Source organism: Coenobita brevimanus, chromosome 69 (assembly GCF_032717465.1).
Source record: "Coenobita brevimanus isolate Jiangsu-jjx chromosome 69, ASM3271746v2, whole genome shotgun sequence".
Taxonomy (NCBI): Eukaryota; Metazoa; Arthropoda; class Malacostraca; order Decapoda; family Coenobitidae; genus Coenobita; species Coenobita brevimanus.
Window position 1 is genome coordinate 27,489,838 of NC_137022.1, and position 22,077 is coordinate 27,511,914.

Below are 22,077 nucleotides of genomic sequence, written 5' to 3' on the forward strand. Positions count from 1 at the left end.
CTCTTCAATCTTCCTCCCCCCTCCACTTCCCATCTTCGCCCATCTCCCCCTCTGTTCTCTTCCCTCTTCCACAATTTCCCTTCACCCCTTCCCTTTCTACTTCATTCCTGTCCTCATTTCTCCCCTCTCCCCCTCCACCCCTTCTCTTTCTCCCCCTCCCCTCCCTCCCCCCTTCCCTCCCCCGCATCTCTTCACCAAACCTTGCATTGTTCCTGGACACCTATTTTCAACCGTGCAATCTACTGGGACCTCTCTCTCTCTCTCTCTCTCTCTCTCTTTCTCTCTCTCTCTCTCTCCCCACTACCACACCACTACCACCACACTACATCCACTCACAACCATTACCACCACAGTCATCACCAACCACCACAACAACCACAACTACCACAGCCACAATGACCACCACAATCATCAACTACCACCAGTACGTCCTCAGGCTGAAGGGGTTACGGACGGAGCAAAAACATGATATGCCACTGGACTTTTTTCTGCGGTAAATCCGCCGTTATTTACTAAAGCCAGAGAGGTGAAAGTTGGTCATCGTCGTCCCGTGAAATATTAGCGGTGTGTTGGCCTGCTTGAGAGAGAGAGAGAGAGAGAGAGAGAGAGAGAGAGAGAGACGGGGATTAAAAAAACACAGAGGGGAAGAGACATACGAGAGAGAGAGAGAGAGAGAGAGAGAGAGAGATTAAAAAAAAAAAAGACAGACAAGAAAAAGACAAGAAAAAAGGCAAAGAAAAAAACTCTGGTGGTATTTACAGCTGGGTCTGAGTCAAGGCCTAAGTGCTTGAGTTTTTTTTTGTTTTTGTTTTTTATTTTTGTTTTTTTGCCAACCCTTGTCTCATATAACTCGTTAAAGCTCAATCTCTCGTGTCGCCGCTCCTCTCTCCTCCTCAAAGCTTCTCTCCGCTCCCCTGCTTAAGGAAGGCTGGCAGGGAGAAAGGAGGGAGAGAGAAATGGAGGGAGAGAGAGAGAGGGAGAGCGTGTGGTATGGCTGTGAGTGTGAGTGAGGGTAATGGGAAAAAGAGAAGCACTGGTAGAGAGAGAGAGAGAGAGAGAGAGAGAGAGAGAGAGAGAGAGAGAGAGAGAGAGAAAGAGAGAGAGAGAGAACCGAGGGAGGTGGGGGGGGGAGTCTCAGAGGCCAAAAGGTAGTCACCCAAAGCAATAAAATGGCAGAAAAAGCGAAAATATGGTTAGGCCTACTGTCGGTCCCTTGGTCTGGGTCTGGTCTGGTCTGGCCTGGTCTGGGTCTGGTGATATATGGGTCAATATTGGTGCTCCTGAAAGCGGTCAAGTTGTAAAAAAATAAATAAATAAATAAATATATAAATAAATAGGTCGACGCGATTTCCCTTTCCTCTTGACCGTAGAGAAAATGGGGAGCGAAAGTTAGAGGGAGAATGGTAGGGAAACGTAGGAGGAAAGTAGGGAAATATAGGAGGAAGGCAGGGAAGGAGGAAAGTAGGGAAGCATAGAGGAAGGTAGGGAAACACTGGAGGAAGGTAGGGAAGCGTAGGAGTAAGGTATGGAAACGTAGGAGGAAGGTAGGGAAACACTGGAGGAAGGTAGGGAAATGTAAAAGGAAGGTAGGGAAGCACAGAGGAAGGCATGGAAGCACAGAGGAAGGTAGGGAAGCGTAGGAAGAAGCTAGCGAAGCACAGAGGAAGGTAAGGAAGCGTAGGAGGAAGGTAGGGAAATATAGGAGGAAGGCAGGGAAGCACAGAGGAAGGTTGGGAGCGTGATTGGGGAGAGGAAGGTAAAGAGACGCAGGTAAGGAGTAGGTAAAGACATAAATAAGGACATAAATAAGAAAAATAAACAAAGGCAAAAAAAGCATGCAAAAGTAAGCAAAAAGAAGGAAACAAAGGCAGAGAATATGCACAGAGAAATTCAGGCACAAGGATAAGCAAAGAAGACGGACGAATACACGCAAACAAAGACAGAAACAAAGACAAGCCATCACACACACACACACACACACACACACACACACACACACACACACACACACACACACAAAGTAAAGAAATACAGAGACGAAGACAGTATAAGCAAAGACAAAAGCACACACACACACACACACACACACACACAGCACATTCAAGCCTCACAGCCACACTCAGACAAGCACTGTGCATACTGAAGCAACGAGGGTGCACACAAGCATAACAACGCACATATAAAAGCGACATTTACTGCACGATAACAAGAGCATACTGTACATGAACAAAGCCACTGTACATACGAAAGAACATTCCAAACACCGGAACTGAAGGAATGTACACACACACACACACACACACACACACACACACACTGATTTCTTTGGCATGGTACGCCTTAACATCCTCTTGTATATGCTCCAATTACTCTCATTATCTATACAGCTTCTATCTGTAACGCCAAGTGTACTATGCAGAATAAGTAGCCCAGGAATAGGAGCTGCGAAATCTCAAGTCACTTATAAGACACCTCTGTTTCTTCTGACACCTTAAGTATGTCCTCGAAGTTACCAATCCATTAAAAAAAAGAAAAAGAAAGAAATGTCGATCTCAACCCAATTTTCATCACACCTTCCACTCCTCAGTTAGCCATTCCTAGAGAGAGAGAGAGAGAGAGAGAGAGAGAGAAAGAGAGAGAGAGAGAGAGAGAGAGAGTTGGGCGGGGCGGTGCCATGAGAGCTCCTAATTACGAAGCGACTAAGGAGCACTAAATGTCTTACCAGGCGCCCCCTCCAACCCGTCCCTCTTTCACACGAGTATCCCCTATTTTGACCTCCCTCCCTCTCTCTCTCTCTCTCTCTCTCTCTCTCTCTCTCTCTCTCACACACACACACACACACACACACACACACACACACACACGGCTCTCTCCTACTCTTTTCCTGTCGCTAATAGGAAAGTCATTCATACTGACACAAGAAAAACAAGCAGTCCAAACACATACAGACATACACACTGGTACCTTTTGCACACACACACACACACACACACACACACACACACACACACACACGCAATGACTCTCTCCTGCAGTCATTCATACCGACACAAGAAAAACAAACACTCTAAATACATACACAAACATACACAGTGGTACTTTTTGCACACACACACACACACACACACACACACACACACACACACACACACACACACACACACGTACCACTGTAAATATGCAACAAGTAAAGACAGAACTACGCAATAAATATACGTGCTCACCCATGCATACATATAATACGCTCAGGCACGTTCATATATATTCTCATACGCGCACATACATTCTCATGCACGGTCATACACGGCAGTACTGGGCATTTAACTGTCAGTATTAGCAACAGCTGTGATTACGATGCTGAGATACTGAAATTGAAGTAGTGAAGGTGATGGCAATGAGTGTACTATCTCTCCTATCTATCTAGACACAGGGAGATTACACACGCCGGGCACTAAGATTTGCATTATCACCACACGGCACAACACGACTACCATGCTAAGCTGTCTATCTATCTATCTGTCTACCTATATGGAAATTTGCCTGTCCATTTACCTGTCTATATCTACCTACCTACTGACCTACCAATCTCTACCTGTACCCACCTACCTACCTATCTTTCTGTCTATTTATCTATACAAAATAGTTAAAGGCTGAAAATCTTAAAAAAAAAAAAGCTAATCCCAGAAAAAAAAAGTCAAAATCGTGATATAAATGCGGCGTGGATGAGGGAGAGGGTCAGTGTGTGGAAAGAAAGGAGTGTGAGGACTAGTGAAAGGAGAGTGTGTGGGATGGTGATAGTGTGGAGTGGAAGGGTGGTGTGTAGAGCAGCAGAATGAGAGTATGTGGAGCAATGCAAGGACTGTGTGTGGAGTAGCAATATAACAGTGTCATTGTGTGTGTGTGTGTGTGTGTGTGTGTGTGTGTGTGTGTGTGTGTGTGTGTGTGTGTGTGTGTGTGTGTGTGTGTGTGTGTGTGTGTGCATGACGCTCCAGCACGAAGTCCCCTGCACCTGCCTGTCTAAGTTACCATCCACCCAGCCTCCCAAATCATGCAGACAAAGAGACAGTGTGTGAGGTGGAGGAGCAGGAGAGAACCATGCAATGTGAAGTGGAGGAGGAGAGTCATGCAAAGAGGAGGACACTGTAAGGAGGACAAAGGTAGGAGACAGTCATGCAAACAGGAAGTAAGTGTGAGAGGTACAGGAGGAAGACAGGGCCATGCAAATACGAGGACAGTGTGAAGAGTGGAGGATTAGGAGAGGGTCATGCAGAGAAAGGCAATATAAATGTATGAGAAAAGGGACAATGCAGACAAAGGGAGAGGTAGTGTGTGTGTGTGTGTGTGTGTGTGTGTGTGTGTGTGTGTGTGTGTGTGTGTGTGTGTGTGTGTGTGTGTGTGTGTGTGTGTGTGTGTGTGTGCATGACGGCCCAGCATGAAGCCTCCTGCACCTGCCCACCTAAATATAACCCACCCAGCCTCCCAAAGCCAACGGGGTTAGCATGCAGAAAGGATGTTTACCCCTTTCACCACGACGATGCCATTATTTTCATTTATTCATACTGCTTCCAGACGATTTTACTCAGCTCAGAAAAACCCCTTCGTCTTCTAGGTGTAAGTGTAAGCTCTTAACACCTTTTCCACAGCTATTCAGTCTGCCTATTACACCTTATATCCTCTGTTATACTAATTACATATTTTTACACCAACATACCCATCATTTCCATACAAGAGAATAAAAACGTAATATGCAAAATAAATCGCTGAGTAACAGGGGATACGGTTTGCCCTATGCCATCTAACCTGGCAAATATCCGTAACCCAAATAAGCTCAGGTGATAATCAGGTGCAGTCAGACTGGAAAGTTGATTCGACTAGTAACCAAGGAGACATTCCTACATCCTAACTATGGTTTATCAAAATTCATGCAACTCCGACTCAGTATTCAAGTTAAGGGAGGTGTTGAAGTGAGTGCTGAGGTGCTGAAGTGGGTGCTGAAGTGAGTGTTGAGTTAAGGTGCTAAAGTGAATGCTAAGTTGCGATGCTGAAGTGCTGAACTGAGTGCTGAGTTAAGGTGCTAAAGTGAATGCTGAGTTGTGATGCTGAAGTAAGTGCTGAGGTGCTGAAGTGAGCGCTGAAGTGTCACGGCGGCAGGTGGTGTCAAGGCCATAGTCTCCGGGGGCAAGGCAGGTGTCCGCCGCCACGACAGCCCCGGAGGTGTGGGGGGAGGAGTATGTGCAGCCAGGCGCGTCACAGCCCCGTCCATCAGGCCCACATGTTATCTTTGTTCCGCTCCGCTGTGTATGCATGTATGTATGTATGTAGGTAGGTAGGTAGGTAGGTAGGTAAGTAGACGGCTAGGTAAGTCTCGGTCTGGATTAACAAACATGCGACCCATTCGTGTGTGTAGATACGATTTCAAGACGCCTACCCTAACCTACCCTACCCTACCCTAACCCAGCCTTACCTATCCTAGCCTAACTTAATCCAACCTAACCAGACTAAGCCTCTAACCTAAGCTACACTATCTCTAAACACGCTTCTCTCCAGGGCCATCCATCTACCTGAACCCTGCGCTCGTACGCGTGGGTTAAGTTCACTCCATATGTGTTGCGTTGATATGCATGGCCAGGCGCTGCTCCCGTCTGCCGCGCCCGCCCCTGCATGACGCACACACACTCCGCCATGCGCATCTTTTACGTCGGCGCTGATTCTATACGCAGCGCCACATCCCTCCCACTGCAAGATATCATACGCCTCGGGACGATATTTAGGTTCTGCCGTGTCCCTGTCCTTACCTGTGAGGAACGATGTGCAGCTCTGACATTTTGGTTCCGCATTCCCCAGGCTCTATCATTATCATCATCATCATCATCACCATCACCATTATCATCAACACCATTACCATCACCATTACCACCACTACCACCATCATCACCATCAACATCATCATCATCATCATTACCACCATCAACATTACCATCACCATTATGATCATTATCATTACCATCCCCATAACCATTACGACCATCATCATCATCATCATCATCATCATCAGTACCTTTAAGACTCGCTTTCCCCACCATCACGTCATTTCTCACAATAATAATAATAATAATAATAATAATAATAATAATAATAATAATAATGCCTCAGCTCAGACATATAATTTTCCTCCATACAGACCACTACACTTCATTTGCTATAACGTAACAGAGATCCCAAAACCCCTTCACTTCAGATGATAGCCAAGTGTAATCAGATTGGAGGACTGATTTGACTAGTAACCAAGGAGACTCATTCCTACCCCATACCTACGACTGAGAATTAAGTACAACCACAAATAGTATCCAAATAAGAGTGATCCTGTTCCACTAAGTACAAATGAACTCCCTACTTCTTTCCTCTTGGTCTGTCTCTTCTCCTACTCGCCCCCCTCCACACTAACCTCCTAGCTCCTGACCTGCCATGACCTCCAACAACCCAACCTTGTGCCGTGGATGCTGAGGGTCAATACCAGTGAATGATGACCACGATAACGACCCAGGGTGAGAGGGAAATGAGTGAGGGGAGAGGTGGAAGGGTGCGGTGAGTGAAGGGGGAGGTGTGAGGGGAAAAACTGGAGTGGTCTGTTTGTCAGGGTGTGAGTGAGGCTTTGATGATATGAATGAAAGCTGTTCCAAAGAGGCATAGAAATATATACTCGTGTGTGTGTGTGTGTGTGTGTGTGTGTGTGTGTGTGTGTGTGTGAGAGAGAGAGAGGCTTTGGGAAAATGAATGAAAGCTGTAGTGAGGAGAGCAAAAAATTCGGTGTGTGTGTGTGTGTGTGTGTGTGTGTGTGTGTGTGTGTGTGTGTGTGTGTGTGTGTGTGTGTGTGTGTGTGTGTGTGTGTGTGTGTGTGTGTGAATGAGTGAGTAATTTGAGAACAAGATGGGTGAGTAAGATTGATAAGCCCGAGTCTGTTTCATCCACTTGAGAGAGAGAGAGAGAGAGAGAGAGCAAACCTCCAACCTCTAAACCACTTCCCACCGTCTGTGAATCGGCCACTTTTATGTATAAATAATGAAGAAAATGCAGTCTCTCTCTCTCTCTCTCTCTCTCTCTCTCTCTCTTCGGGTACGTAACAACAGATTAAAATTCAAGATGCCAGCTCCAATTTACTGATATTACAAAGCTATTTTAGGCCAAGTTATAAGCATAGATCAAACTAAACTAGATGAAGTTAGATGGGCTTAGAAGGGGTTAGACAGGGTTAGAAGGGGTTAGCTCTGATTGGAATGGGTTAGCGTTAGATAGGGTACGATAAGGGTGAGTTTTAAGTCAAGTGATTTGCACCCACCACTATCACCACCATCATCCTCCCCCCCCTCTCTCTCCCTCTGTCTGTCTGTCTGTCTCTGTCTGTCTGTCTGTCTGTCTGTCTCTTTCTTTCTCTCTCTCTCTCTCTCTCTCTCTCTCTCTCTCTCTCTCTCTCTCTCTCTCTCTCTGTTATTTATGCAGAGTATGGCGACATTGGAAGGATTTATGCAACACAGACGAGGACAGTAAGGTGTAATAACCAAAATCAATCCCCAAGGAAAAAGTGTTAGGGAGCTTCCGATGAGAATACCTGTCCAGGTGTGCGGGGAGAGTAATTAAGGTAAAAACAGGTGGTATGATAGTGTGACTTGGTGTACAATTATGAGAAAGTGTGAGTAAGGGTGTAAGGGTGTAGTTCAGAGTCTAGTCCTCACACTGAAAGGAAGAAAAGTGTGAAGAATTGTATCTACCTGTTAATGAACGTGTCTAAGGTAGAAAAGGTAGGAATAGTATGATCTGGAGTAAGTGTGTGAGTGTGTGACTGACAGCTGTAGAAACACACACTGAACAGGCAGTATGATTGTGGCCTGGGACACAAGTATAAGGGAAGTGTGAATGCGGGTGTGTGTGGGTGAGTGCGTGGGTGTGAGAAGTGAGAAGTGTGGGTGTGAGTGTGGGCCTAAAAATGTTAGCGTCAGTGTAAGAAATGCAAGTGTGGATGTGAGAAGTGTGAGTGTGGGTGTGAGGAGTGTAAGTGTGGGTGTGAGGAGTGTAAGTGTGGGTGCGAGTGTGTGGGTGTGAGAGTGGTAGAAACGCACTTTGCCCCAGACGTGTGATGACCACGTCCCCTGCTTTACCACCCCAGATAAACATTTATACACTCCCCTGCCTTCCTTATCGCCCCGCTGGCCACCTCTCCCCACCCTTATGGCCTTCCTTGCGGTTTTCTTAGGTATTTTATCAACCCCGTCCGGCCTTCTGCTCATTCTCTGCCTCCTTTCCCCCTCCCTCCTTTTTCTCCTGCTTCTGCTGCCTCTGCTTTTTCTCTAGACTGGCTCCTCCCCCTCCCCTTCTCTCTCTCTCCTGTTATTCTTCCATTTCCATTTTTCCCTCTTTCCCTTCTTCCTGCACCTCGTCATTCTTTCGCCTCCCTCATTCCTCTTCCTCCTCCTCCTCCTCCTCGTCTTCCTCCTCCTTCTCCTCATATTCCTCACCTTCTTCTTCCTCTATACCTCGCTCCTCTTCCTCCTCCTTCATGATCCCACTTCCGTTCTTTCTTCTCTACTAAATCACTTTTCTTCTTCCTCTTCCTCCTCCATTATCTTGCTCTTATTCTCCCTCCTCCTCCTCCATTAGTCTTGTCCTCCTGTTCTTCATCTTTCACCATTATCTCGCTCCTCCTCCTCCTCCTCCTCCATTAGGCTGCCTTTTCCTCTTCCTCCTCCTCTAGCGTCCACCACCACTCTCACTTGTTTACTTTGAGAGAGGAATCTTCACCCTGGTTTCTTCCCCTTCCTCCCTCCTTCTTCCTCCATTCCTCCCATGATCCCCTACACCCCTCTTCCTCCTCCTTCCTCCCCTCTTAACTCTTTTCTCTCCTCTCCCTCCTCCTTTCCTCCCATGATCCCCCTACACCCCTCTTCCTCCTCCTTCCTCCCCTTCCTTCCCCTCACACTCCTTTCTCTCCTCTCCCTCCTTCTTTCCTTCCGCGATCCTCTTACACCCATCCACCTCCTCCTTCTTCCTCCCCTTTCTCCCCCTCGAACTTCTTTCTCTCCTCTCTCTCCGTCCTTTTTACTTTTCCCCATACCCATTCCTCCCCCCTTTTCCTCTCTTCCATCCTATCCCTCATCTTCCTCTCCCCATCCCTTCCTCCCTTCTTCCTCTCCCCTCGTCCCCTCCCCCTCCATCAACATAGCGTCCGGTGGCCAGTCTTCCTTCTCTCCTAATCTCCCTCCTTCCTCCCTCTCCTCCTGTGTCTCCTTATCTCCTTCCTTCCTCCCTTCCTCCTGCGCCTTCTCACACGACGGGGCCACTCCGGGGTCCACGCGTGCCAGAAATTCGCGAAATAATTTGTCAGAAAAAAAGATGCTTCCTTTTTTTCTACATTTCCTGGTCCCCACTTAGACTATCACTAAAATAAAATAAAGAAAAAAAGCCATATCATTCCAAACATGCTTCTAAAAAGAATTAATAATAATAATAATAATAATGAGAAGAAGAAGAAGAAGAGGAAGAAGAGGAAGAAGAAAAGAAAAAGAAGAAGAAAAGACGAAAAGGAAGAAATATATGAAGACGAAGAAGATAAGAAGAAAAAGAAAAAAAGGCAGAAGTATAAGAAGACGAAGAAGAAAATAAAAGGAAGAAGACATTACACATAAAAAAATACTATCACACTGACACAATTCCTTTCTTTTCCAAATGTTCTTTCACTTGTTCCCACTAACTCCTAAATAAAAAGGTAACAATATTTAACACACACTTTAAAAATAATCACCTCAGTCTACAGTACACCTTAAATACGCACGACACATACACAATACATACACCTCTGTCTCACAAGGAAATACACAGGAGGTCTTAAGTGTGTCCTGCCCTAAGTCCCTGTTCGAGGAGGTCATTTGAGGTCATTCGAAAATCAATGACCTCTTGACCCATCACCTGGTTTTGCCTAAGTGTCACTGGTCTCTTGTATACTGCAGATTGGGATGGGTAAACGTGTCGACAAATGAAATTATAGACAGACAGACAGAGATAGAAAGTTATATATGTAGACAGAATTACAGACAGATAGACAGATGTACATGTAGACAGAGAGGAATAATACACAGACAGACAGAGAGACATACAGTACACGGACAGATTAAATGAGACGCAGAGACGGATAGAGACAGACAAAGCCAGACAGGCAAAGACAGACAGAAATATGGACATTGAGACAGAGGCAGACAGATGAAGATATTGACAGACTCACAGGCAAACACAGACAGACAGAGAGACAGGCAGACAGACGGACATACAGATACAAACAGCCTCATACACACACAAAAATACGGGCATAGTTAACAGATACTCCCATTTCCTTCTCCACTGTCACCTGCCGTGCTGCACCTTCTACCTGTTAACGTGAATTATTCGTAACAAAACCTTACCACCCCCGGGTGGGCTCGAACCACCAACCTTTCGGTTAACAGCCGAACGCGCTAACCGATTGTGCCACGGAGGCTTAGAGTACAGCATATAAAGGGTAATTTTTGTCTGTCTCTATGTATGTACCTGTCTATATGCCCCGTTTTTTTGTACATATTCATAGTCACGTCTTCCTTGCACTATATTTCTCTTATCAGCAATGTTTTCTTCTTTCTTTATGTACATTATTCAGATATATTAGTCAGGATAATACGACAACAAAAGTCTTAATTATTTCAGTGACCCGAGTGTATTTATGTTTCCGTAGTGTAGTGGTTATCACGTGCGCCTCACACGCGCAAGGTCCCCGGTTCGATCCCGGGCGGAAACACAGACTTTTGGGGCGTTTAATATACAGTACTCTCTCTCTCTCTAGTGGACAGTACCTCTCTCTCTCTCTCTGTAAACAAAAAGAGCAGAGGCTTAAAAAAAAAAAAAAAAGGAAAAAAGCCAAAATCAAAACTCTGAATTCACTAACTCCTTGGGCCTGAGTTATATATTTTGCTTCCGTCCCTCCTTCTCCTCCTCTCTTTTTTCCCCTCGCTCTTTCTTCCTCTCTCTCTTTCCCCTCTTTTCCTTTCGTCTCTCCTTCTACATCCCATTTCCTTCTCTTCTCTCCTTCTACGTCCCTTTTCCTTCTCTCTTTCTTTCCTTCCCTTGTTCTCCTTCTCCTCCCTCCTTGTCATCAACCTGGCTATCTCATGCCACCCCAGGCTCTCCAATTAGCTGTGTGTGTGGGCGGCAGGAAGTGGGCGGAGGGGGAGTGGGTGGGCGAGAGTGGGGGCATTGTGGGTGGGTGGGAAGGAGGAGTGTGGGTTTGGGTGGGTGGGAAGGAGGAGTGTGGGTGGGTGGAAAGAGGAAGTGTGGGTCGGAGAAAGTGTGGGTGGGTCAGGTAGTGTGGGTGGGAAGAAGGAAAGTGTGAAATGAAAAGGGTGGGAGAAACAGTGGGATAGGGTGGGAGGAAGTCAAAGTGAGAAAGGGAAGGTGTGGGTGGGAGGGGGTGGGAAGTGGGTGAGGGCAGGGTGTGAATAAGAGAGGGGAGTGAGTGGGAAGAAGAGTGTGGGAGAGGGGAAGGCAGTGTGGGTGTCGATGGGAAGGACAGGGGAGTATGTGGGAGTCAGTGGGTGGGAGTGAAAGAGAATGTAGGTAGGAGAGGAAAGAGGAGAAGAGAGAGAGAGAGAGAGAGAGGTCAAGGGTCAACCGCCAGGAGAGAGCAGCTTCCGCCCAACCTGTCCTGGGGTGTCCACTTACCTCATTCCCCCCCCCTCCTCTCTCTCTCTCTCTCTCTCTCTCTCTCTCATCCCTCTTCACCCCTTCCCCCTCCCCTCCTCTCTTTCACTCTTTTTCTCCCCCTTCCACCATCTCGTTTATCTCCTCTCTTTATCTTTCCCCACCATCCCCTTTCTTTCACTCTTCGCTCTTCATACTCCAACTGTCTTCTTTCTTTCTCTCTCCTCTCCTCCTACTCCTCCTCCTCTTCCTTCTTTCTCTCTTCTCTCCTCCTCCTCCTCTTCCTCTATTTTCCCTTCTCTCTCCATCTACTCTCCTTCCCACCCTCTTCTCTCTTACCCCGTCTCTTCTTCCTCCCTCCTAAGACATCCCAGGTTACCCTCCCTCCCCCTCCCTCGTTTCCTCCTTCTCTCCTCTTTTCCTCTCACGCCACCTGGCTAAAACACGCCTCCTCCCCCCCTCTCCTTCTCTCTCTCTCTCTCTCTCTCTCACACACACACACACACACACACACACACACACAAATATACAAGATGCCTCATATACAACTTTCCACTTCCACTCCACCGGGCAATTTCTCGCGTCTTGTGTGTACGGCTCCGTCAATCTTATAGTCTACCGTCCATAATTTCCATCCTACACTGCCACAATGACGCCCACACCCGCAGACTGAGCCGTCCCTATAGCACAAGAGATACCGCTACGTAAGCTCCTAGTCCAGCCCTATTTAAGTACTATCCTGTGTGTGCCTCTCTACCTAACACCTCTTCTTTAGTTATTTATTTTTGGATATGGCTGGTTAATCTAGTTTTCTACGCTCTGATTATGGCGATATTGGAAGGTTTTATGTGACACTGAAGACCGTAAGTTACAGTAAGCAAAATAAATAGCACAGAAAGAGGTGTTAGTGAACGTTTTTACCCCAAGAGACAGTAAGTTGAAGTGAGCAAAATAAATCGCTTAGGAAGTGGTGTTAGGGAGCTGTGGTGGGGAAGGAGGGAAAACCCGGTGCAAGAGATGGATAATGCAGGGGAGGCGCGCTTGTTACGCATCCGGCAGGGGGTGTCACGCAGGGGTAAAGGCAGGGGAGGCCAGGGGGGTGGAGAGGCAGGGGAGGGGAGAGGGGTGGTGAGGCAAGGGAGGGCAGGGATGGAGAGGCAGGGGAAGGCAGAGGGGTGGAGAGGCAGGGGAGGGCAGGGGGGTGGAGAGGCAGGGGAGGGCAGGGGGGTGGAAAAGCAGGGGAGGGCAGGGGGGTGGAAAGGCAGGGGAGGGCAGGGGGGTGGAGAGGCAGGGGAGGGCAGGGGGGTGGTGAGGCAAGGGAGGATAGGGGTGGAGAGGCAGGGGAGGGCAGGGGTGGAGAGGCAGGGGGGGGAGGGGAGAGATTTCCGTCCTGCATATCATTTTTTTTTTTTACTACGTTCTATGATTCTCTCTCTCTTTCCCCCTCTCTCTCTCTCTCTCTCTCTCTCTCTAACCTAATCTAACAGTTTACCTTGACAAACAAACTAACCTATCTTGCTACTAACACAGCAAACTTAACCTAAACATTCCCAGCTAAGAAACAAGAGGGAAAAATGGCAATCAGAGGCTGGGGAGGGGAGGGAGGGAGGGGGAGAAATAATGCTATATAGTACACGATAAACACACACACACACACACACACACACACACACACACACACACACACACACACACACACACACACACACAATTTTTCCTAGTCTAATCCCCAATTTACCTACCCAAACAACTATAATTTTCATCGTAATATTAATACATCAATCAATATTTTCTTCTTCCCCCCCAAAAAAAAAACAATCTTCATTTTTTGAACTCAAATTTGGCTGCCTCATTTTGCAAGCACGAAGAGAAAATAGTAGTTAGGTTTTCTCAATGGTCTTTATTTTATACATTTATCTATCTGTCTATCTATCTATCTATCGAACTATCTATCTATTTATTGTTGGGACATTTATTGGGAGCTTCTTGTCTTTGGTTCCTTCTTCTTTATATCAGAAAAAAAATGCGTGAAAGAAATGACACATCAACATTATCTTTCAATAGATAGGTAGATAGACAGATAGACAAACAGACAGACAGGTAGACAGATAGGCAGAGAGAAATATAGACGGATAGATTGACAGACAGACAGACGTGAACTAATGCATGCAACTATACTGTGGCCCTGCAATTGCATGCATCGAAGCAGCTGGTTTGGCTGGTCTTGCTAGATGGTAATTCAGATTCACTACTTATTACCCTGGCCCACCCACACCACACTACCACACTAACCACACTACCACATTAACCACACTGCCACACCACACTACCACATTAAGCATACTTCCATATTAACCACACTACCACACCACATAAACCACACTACACTAACCATACCACCACACCTCCACATCACACTACTTCACTGCCACACCTCACCACACTAAACATACTACCACACTATGACTCTACATCACACCACTTCGCTGTCACACTTCACTAGCACACCTTACCACACTACCACTTCACACCACACTATATACCTCCCAACCACACTTCAGAATACCAACCTCCCTACCACACCAAACTACATCTCACCACACCACATTATTATTCCACTCAACACCACACCACCACAGACAGTACGACGGCTCCTCTCCACACCATATCATTACACATCCAAATTACACCACACACACACACACACACACACACACACACACACACACACACACACACACACACACACAACTAGAGAAATCGTACTTCGTCTCCACCTCCACCACACCACTACCACATCCCAGATATCATCCCACACCAAAACTAATCCACAGCAACACAAAATTATCAACTACATCACCACTACATATCCACCACACCACACCACACCCCTACCACCATACCACACCAATATCAACCCAGAGTACCAAAGAATCTCACGTATGCTACTACCACACACTACCACATTTCTACCACACCACCACTGCCCTACCACACACGAGAAAGGGAGAAGGGGGGGGGGTACATGTGCACTGCCTTCTCCCACGCTTCTGTGCACCAACCCTCATTGCTATTCTCAAGCTGAACACTCCACTTTATATCGTTAGGGTAAGTAGGCAGTTCGTCCTGTGTTTTGTGTTCTGTGCTCTCTCTCTCTCTCTCTCTCTCTCTCTCTCTCTCTCTCAAGTCAGGCTTAGGTCTAACTGACTATGAAAATTAAGCTAGGGTTGGGTCCAGTTGGGACTGAAAAATGGGTCTGGTTGGGTCTGAAAAATGGTCTGGTTGGGACTGTAAAATGGGTCTGGGTGGGTCTGAAAAATGGGTCTGGGTGGGTCTGCGGAGTGTCAGGCTGGGTCTGAAAAAAGGGTCTGGTTGGGTCTGAAAAATGGGTCTCTGAAAAATGGGTCTGGTTGGGTCTGAAAAATGGGTCTGGTTGGGTCTGAAAAATGGGTCTGGGTGGGTCTGAAAAATGGGTCTGGGTGGGTCTGCGAAGTGTCAGGCTGGGTCTGAAAAATGGGTCTGGGTGGGTCAGAAAAATGGGTCTGTCTGTAAAATGGGTCTGGTTGGGTCTGAAAAATGGGTCTCATGAAGAGGATAAAGGGTAGTTATGGTCTATTTTTTTCTTCTATTTGGTCTGTTTTTTTCCTTTTTTTTTTCTGGTCATCAATTTCCTCTCTCGTTTGGATCCTCCCTAATTATAACCAAATATTTCGCAATGAGATTCCTGTCATCTTGTGTAGCTGCCAATTATTTTTGTCCTCTCTCTCTCTCTCACACACACACTTTCTCCACTCTCACTCATTCCCACTGTCGCGCTCTCAGTCCCTCAACACTCTCCTTCTTTCCCTTTTCTCTTCACCTCAACCCTTCCCTCATTCCTTTCATCCTCGCTCTTCCTCTCTCTTCTTCCTCCCCATCCTTTCCCCCTTCCCATCCCATCTATTTCTGCTCTTCCTCTCTTCTTTCTCACCTTCTCTCCCTTCTTCAATCTCTTTCTCCTTCCATTCCCTTCTTCCCTCTTCCCCTTTTTATTTCCTTCTCCTCTTCCTCCTCCTCCCTCCCCCTCTTCTTCTTCCTCCCTTCCCTCATTCTTCTCACCCTTCTCTTCCTCCTCCTCCCTCCCCCTCTTCTACTTCCTCCCTTCCCTCATTCTTCTCACCCTTCTCTTCCTTCTCCTCCCTCCCCCTCTTCTTCTTCCTCCCTTCCCTCATTCCTCTCACTCTTCTCTTCCTCCTCCTCCCTCCTCTTCTTCTTCTTCCTCCTCATTCCCTTCCCTTCCACCCCATTAACATTTTTTTTAATCGTTTTTCTTGCTCTGAACCCTTCTCACTTTCTAATTGCCACGGTCTTTCACTCTCTCCTTCCCTCATCAAAGGAAAATATATTATCTTGGTCATTAACATCATCATTTTCCTCATCACATTCACATTCTTTATATTTCTATGTTTTATCACTGTTTTTCAATGTTTTTTTTTTTCTTTTAATATATCACTGTTTTCGCTCACTCTCTCCCCCCCTTCTCCCCACCTTGCCGACACCTGCACCTCCTCTCCCCACCTTGCCGACACCTGCACCTCCTCTCCCCACCTTGCCCACACCTGTACCTCCTCTCCCCACCTTGCCGACACCTGCACCTCCTCTCCCCACCTTGCCCACACCTGTACCTCCTCTCCCCACCTTGCCCACACCTGTAGCTTCTTTCTCCCCCAACCTGTCCACACCTGCACCCCTTCTCCCCACGCCCCGCCTTCTGCAGTCCCCGGGTTACCCCAGAACACAGAGCTTCCGGTGAAAGCGGGTGTAGTGGCGGCATAACATCCTGAGTGTGAGGCAACATTGCGGGGAAGAGCAGCACCCACCCCTGCAACACACGCAAAACACACACACACACACACACACACACACACACACACACACACACACACACACACACACACACACACAATACAACGACCCCACAAAAATAAACACATATACACATAAAAAAAAAAGACAAAACAGCTTAAGGGCCAACCATCTCATGCCAGTTCCTCCTTCATTAACATATACAAACATCACTATCTCGCTTACAGTACAATAAGCTTATTAGCGCTGAGATGCAGAGAAGATGTGAAGATGGGAAGGGAAGACATAGGAAGAGGAGGGATGGGAAGGGAGGGAAGGGGATGGGAAGGGAAGGGAAAGGAAGGGAAGGAATGGGAAGGGAAGGGAAAGGAGGGGAGGGAAAGGGAAGGGAAGGGAAGGGAGAGGTGGGAACATGAAAAGAGGAAAGGAAAAGGGGAAAAAAGAAAGGAAGAAGAAAAAGAATAAACAGAGGAAGGGAAGGGAGGGTAAGGGAAGGGAAGGGAAGGGAGGGTAAGGGAAGGGAAGGGAAGGGAGGGGAAGGAAAGGGAAGGGAAGGGAGAAGACAGGAAAAGAAAATGGAAAGAAAGGAAACTGGAGGAAAAGGAGAAGGGATTAAAAAAAAAGACTAGGAAAAGGAAAGGAAGGAAAGGGAAGGGAGAGAGAGAGAGAGAGAGAGAGAGAGAGAGAGAGAAAAGAAGAGAGTATTTATGTAACAGGAAACTAAGGAAAATGATAAGAAGGAAAATACGAGGAAAAGTAAGGAGAAAATTCCAGGCAGAAATCAACGATGGAGTAAGAGAAGACGAATGAAACTAGGATGGAGGACACGTAAGACTGAGAAGAGATATTATTATTATTATTATTATTACTACTACTACTACTACTGCTACTACTACTACTATCATTATTATCATTATTATTAGTATTATCGTCATCATCATCATCATCATCTTCTTCATTAGCATCACCATTTTTCATGAGGGTAACGCGTACTTACTTTTTCGTTATTCTTGGAGAAATCTTAAACCTTCACTCCACTCTTACCACCCAACCTATAACATTCATCTTCACAGGCTGTACTCTCCCTGCTCTCCTCCACTACCCACGATCTGTCCTCTCTCTCTCTCTCTCTCTCTCTCTCTCTCTCTCTCTGCCTTACTTGTGAAGATTTCAACTGACAGACACGAAGTGATCTGCATTAAAATTTTTTATAATCTTATGGGCACAGGAGGAACGGAGAGAGAGAGAGAGAGAGAGAGAGAGAGAGAGAGAGAGAGAGAGAGAGAGAGAGAGAGAGAGAGAGAGAGAAGAAGAAGAAGAAAGGGAGGAAAGGAACAAAAAAAACAAGGAAGGGGAGGAGGAAGAGAAGATGGAATCGAGATATAGGAAGGAGAATGAGAGAAGAGGAAGGGATGTAGAAAATGGAGTTGGGAGGAGGAGAGAGAGGGAGAGAAGGTAGAGAGATGGAACGAGGCAGAAAGAGATGGAGAGAGAGAAAGTGGTAGGGAGGAAGAAAGAGAAGGGTGGAGGAGGAGGAAGAGGGAGGAAGGTGAAGAAAGGAGACAGGGAGGAGGAAGAGGGAGGAAGGTGAAGAAAGGAGACAGGGAGGAGGAAGAGGGAGGAAGGTGAAGAAAGGAGACAGGGAGGAGGAAAAGGGAGGAAGGTGAAGAGAGGAGACAGGGAGGCAGAAAGGAGGAAAGAAGAGAGGGATGAAAACGGAGAAAAGGAGAGAAGAATTAAGAAAGGAGACGGAGCAAGAAAGAAAGGGAGGGAGGGAGGGAGGGAGGAAAAGAAGGAGGGAGGAAGGGAGAGAGGAAGGGATGCAAGACAAAGGATGGAGTGCAGGAAGTTGGCGAAGTCTCTCTCTCTCTCTCTCTCTCTCTCTCTCTCTCTCCTCTTATTCTTAAATCATCCCTTTCCCTCATTTCTAAATCTTGTCTTTCGGTCTCATCTCTAAAAGGGCCTACGATCTATGAGGTCTGTGTATCTATGTAACTTTCCTCCTCCTCCTCCTCCTCCTCCCTCCTCTCCTCCTTACATTCTTCCCCTCCTTTCCTCCCCTTGTTTATGTTATTCCCCTTTCCTGTTCCTGCCCTGCTTAGCTCTACCCCTTCCCTCCCAATCTACCCTCCCCTCCCTCCCTATCTCCCCTCCCATCCTCTCCTTCCCCTCCTTGCCAGTCCCTCCCTATCTTCCTTCCCCCTCCACGCCAACCCCTCCCTATCTCCCCCTCTCCAACCCTTCCGATTCCCTAACCACCTCTTGTTCAATGCCCCTACACTCTTTCCTCCCCTTCCTCTTTAATTGCATCTTCTCCTTACTCAGATCTCAATCCTTCCTCTTCCTAAACTCCTTTCACTTTAACCTGGTCCAGATTTTCGTCCTTCTGCAGCTTACTTCATGTAACTCAGTGGCAGAAAAAAGACAGTACTACGGCTCTACATCCTTTCCATAGCACTTCTTCGTGACTAGCATTATATTTTGTTGGTAATCTCGTGTTTCAACTCAGCATTCAAGATGGAGATGGCAATTTTTAGGTTAAGTTAGAGTAAACAGAGGACAGAGCAAAACACCTGTGACTCTACCTTCGTGTGTGTGTGTGTGTGTGTGTGTGTGTGTGTGTGTGTGTGTGTGTGTGTGTGTGTGTGTGTGTGTGTGTGTGTGTGTGTGTGTGTGTGTGTGTGTGTTTACGCCTAAAACCTGCGCCAATACAGTATGTTTAATTAGGAGTTGTGATTTGCAACCACATCATAACACAAGGGAAGGCAAGGGGAAAGTAGAGGAGGAGGAGGAGGAGGAGGAGAAACTGATCACCTCTACTATAAACACTCAGCAAAATTTAAGATCAACACAGCACCATTTATACAATTATCTCCATCTGCTCGTGTATTAGGCCATGTACACTCGGCTCCACATGAAGGTATCACACTCTGGTGCTCCTAGGCCTTAATGATGCGTGTTGAGACGATCAGTAACCCGCCTCACACGCCCCCGAACCGCACTTGCCTAGCCTTGTCATATAGTGGCTGGTGAATCGAGTGGTGGGTGGGGGTAGCAGAGGTGTGGGTGATCTTAATGTGCACAGGGTCGGTCTCTCTCTCTCTCTCTCTCTCTCTCTCTCTCTCTCTCTCTCTCTCACACACACACACACACACACACACACACACACACACAGGCGCCAGGAAATACAAGCTTGCCAGTGGAATGTGTCGGAAAGCGTGCTCCCTCCGGCTCTGCGTTTCGTCTCTCTCTCAACGTTTGCGGAACAGGGGGTGGTAAAAAAATAGAAGGGCCTTTTATTCCCTTACAGATAAGTCACGGAGAGTTGTAAAACACCTGTCATAACTCACTTCGTAATCAAACTTTTTTTTATGTTTCTTTTCTTATCCTTTTTTTTATAACTAGTCCCACTTCTCTCACTCTATTCTTGACTCGATTCTCTCTCTCTCTCTCTCTCTCTCTCTCTCTCTCTCTCACACACACACACACACACACACACACACACACACACACAGATGATGAGGAAAAAAAACAGTTTATTTCTTTAATCCATACACCAGATTACAGGTGTCCTCCCCTCTCCCCCTTCTCTCTCTCTCTCCCTCCTAACACACGACCCTTGTTCAGGCATCAGTTAGACGTGTAAGGTGGGTGCCCTGCAACCTGAGCTCTCCTGCAATATCAATGTGCAATATGACGGGGCGAGGCAGTAAATTTGCCCACCCTCAGACCACCTAAATCCTACAACATCTACCTGCCTGTCCGCCTTGTCTACCCCTATTTGCCTCATTTATTTACCTGCCTAGGAGTAATGTCGTGCCTACTGAAGCGCCCCTCCTAACTGGGTGGAGAGACGCAAATGCGGCATTCATCCAAGAACCAAACTTCCATACTCCCATAAGGGAACATCGGTTCATTGCAAGAGACGGCCCTGCAAGGGCGACTGCTTGCCTGTGGGGTAATGGACGTGCTCGGCCAGACAGACCGGGGCCACTCAGCAACAACAATCTACCTGTCCGCCTCGTCTTCGTACCTGGGCAAGGGAGTAAATTAGACTGTGTGTCGCTGGGGTCTCATCTGATTGGTAAAGGGTCGTTTGTCTACAGGCTTCCTGACCCACCGCTACCTCTCTTTAGACCATATTCTGGTGCTGGAGGGGGACGCCTTCACCTGGTAACACCGATATAACCAGGTGGCTCTACTGCCTGGCTATACACACGTCCCTCACATCCCTCCCTACGAAAACAACAGGAGGATGGTGGACTGCAGGAGAGGAGTATGTTAAGCCTGCAGTCCACTGAGTTCACGTACCAAATGAGCCTAGTGATCACAACAACAACAGCAATAACAACGACAACAACAAGCTGTATTCTAAGTGGAGCAGGGGGCTTCGTAACAACTCTTCCACAGCGATTTATTTTGCATATTACACCTTATTTATCCCATATACGGTACATAATTTGCTTTCATATCGACGACCTTGCATCAACACCATACAAGAGGACACTGAGGCGTAAGATGCAGAATAAATCGCTACAAATACAGTGTTACGAGATCTCCAGAGCCACACAGAATACAGTCCATTAACTCATACTGTACTACCCCTCTCCTACTAGCTCATACTCGCCCTCTCCTTTAGTTTCTCTCCCACGGCGTCACTCTCACTATTTTTTTTTAATTGAGAAAACACCCACTTAATAGTCCAGTCCCTCAGTAGTAGTAGTAGTAGTAGTAGTAGTAGTAGTAGTAGTAGTAGCAGTAGTAGTAGTAGTAGTAGTAGTAGTAGTAGTGGTAGTAGTAGTAGCAGTAGTAGTAGTAGTAGTAGTAGTAGTAGTAGTAGTAGTAATAATAATAATAATAATAATAATAATAATAATAATAATAATAATATTAAAAGGCGGCCGAATCTCACCAGGTATTCCGCCCACCCCTCTTTAATAACCTTCTCTTGCTAAAGTACATACCATATTCTCTACAAAAAACACTTACATAATAGCCTATTGCCTCGAACACACACACACACACACACACACACACACACACACACACACACACAATCCTCCCCCGCCACGTACACACACCATACACACACCACAAGCTCCCCCTCCCCACACACATACCTATCCACCGACTCACACATACACACCACAATTCCCCCACACCCCAAACCCCACATCCTTCCCCTCTACACATCCTCCCTCTCTACACCCCCCACACGTCAAAATGGGGCGTTGGTGGACGTCTGGGGGCCGCCTCCCTAACAGCACTGTCAAAACCAACGCCAAAAAATATCCACGAGGAGAAACCCAACCACTTAATCGCGAGGTCAGCAAAAAACACACTGGCCCATCGGTTAAGGAAGCTCCCTAACGCCTCTTCCATAGCGATTTATTTTTGGATACGGCTGGTTAATAGCCTTCTGTACGTTATTCATGCAGGGTATGGCGATATTGGAAGGATTTGTGTAAAACGGAGAGAATCGGTAAAGGTGGAATCAGCAAAATAAATCGCTAAGGA

General features: G+C 46.8%; 2 non-coding genes across 2 annotated transcripts; one reads left to right on the forward strand and one right to left on the reverse strand.

Moving 5' to 3' along the window:
* Window positions 1–10,448: 10,448 nt before the first annotated feature.
* On the reverse strand, window positions 10,449–10,522 carry TRNAN-GUU (transfer RNA asparagine (anticodon GUU)). The gene has a single exon. It is a non-coding gene; the product is annotated as a tRNA-Asn (tRNA).
* Window positions 10,523–10,743: 221 nt separating this feature from the next.
* On the forward strand, window positions 10,744–10,816 carry TRNAV-CAC (transfer RNA valine (anticodon CAC)). Its single transcript has one exon. It is a non-coding gene; the product is annotated as a tRNA-Val (tRNA).
* The last annotated feature ends 11,261 nt before the right edge of the window (window positions 10,817–22,077 follow it).